The sequence below is a fragment of the Phaseolus vulgaris genome, chromosome 1 (genome assembly GCF_000499845.2).
Source record: "Phaseolus vulgaris cultivar G19833 chromosome 1, P. vulgaris v2.0, whole genome shotgun sequence".
Classification (NCBI taxonomy): domain Eukaryota; kingdom Viridiplantae; phylum Streptophyta; class Magnoliopsida; order Fabales; family Fabaceae; genus Phaseolus; species Phaseolus vulgaris.
Genome location: NC_023759.2, coordinates 42,589,577 through 42,590,634, shown reverse-complemented (window position 1 = coordinate 42,590,634; position 1,058 = coordinate 42,589,577). Strand labels below are relative to the sequence as shown.

Below are 1,058 nucleotides of genomic sequence, written 5' to 3'. Positions count from 1 at the left end.
GTCCTTCTCTGTTTTTGAAGGAGGATGAGGATATGATAAATCTTTTTCAAGAACACTTCTCTCCTTATTTTTAATTTTTTCTTCCTCACTTCTTTTCATTTCTCTCTCTAACTCCTCAGTCTCATCTTCTTTTTCAGCTATTACCTTATTGCAATGCTCTTTTGGGTTGGTTTGGTTGTCAACTAAAAACTGACCACTTTGTATTTCTTCAAATTGTTTAGCCACTTTTCCCATTTGGATCTCTATATTCCTGATTGTTGCCATGCTATTTTCTTCCATTATGACAAGCTTTGTTAGGGCTTCTTCAACTTTACTCATTCTTTCAAGCATGAATGGATCCTCAACTTCAGGTGAATTGTTCAGATAAGAACAGTGTCCATTAGGATGATCACCTCCACAAAAATCACACATGATTGAGTGACTCTGGCTTTGAGATGACTGCACAACATATAACTGTTGGGACAATTTAGCCATTTGTGCGGTTAGTTGCTCAATCTGTTGTGTCAGAATTTTATTTTGAGCCAAGAGTGCATCTTCTAACGAACCTTCCTTCTGAGTATTTTGTTTATCATGTTGGGATTGATAATCAGTTGACGCCAATGCAGCAATAATCCTTGTCGCTTGTTCTACATCAAGAGTCATCGTTGTGCCGCCAGCTGCAGCATCTAGGAGCATCTTTGTGTCAGATCTGAGACCGGAGAGAAATATGCTCAGTTGAGCAATATCTTCAAACCCATGATTTGGGCATTTTCTAAGTAACATTTTAAATCTTTCCCATGTCTCACAGAATGATTCATCTACTCCTTGTCTGAACACAGAAATTTCAGACTTTGCTTTGATGTAGCGAGAAATTGGAAAAAATCTTTGCAGGAATTTTTCCTCTACGTCCTTCCAACTAGTGAGACTCTGATTTGGAAGTGATCTGAGCCAATCCTTAGCCTTTCCTGCCAATGACAAAGAAAACAAACACATATAAGCATTTTCAAGATCACTTGATTGAAAGCCCATTGTTCCCACCAATTCATAAAATGTAGACAAATGTGAACATGGATCCTCAT

At 37.9% G+C, this 1,058-nt stretch overlaps 1 pseudogene; it reads left to right on the top strand.

The window, feature by feature from the left end:
* The first annotated feature begins 730 nt into the window (after window positions 1–730).
* On the top strand, window positions 731–836 carry LOC137816797 (small nucleolar RNA R71; annotated as a pseudogene).
* The last annotated feature ends 222 nt before the right edge of the window (window positions 837–1,058 follow it).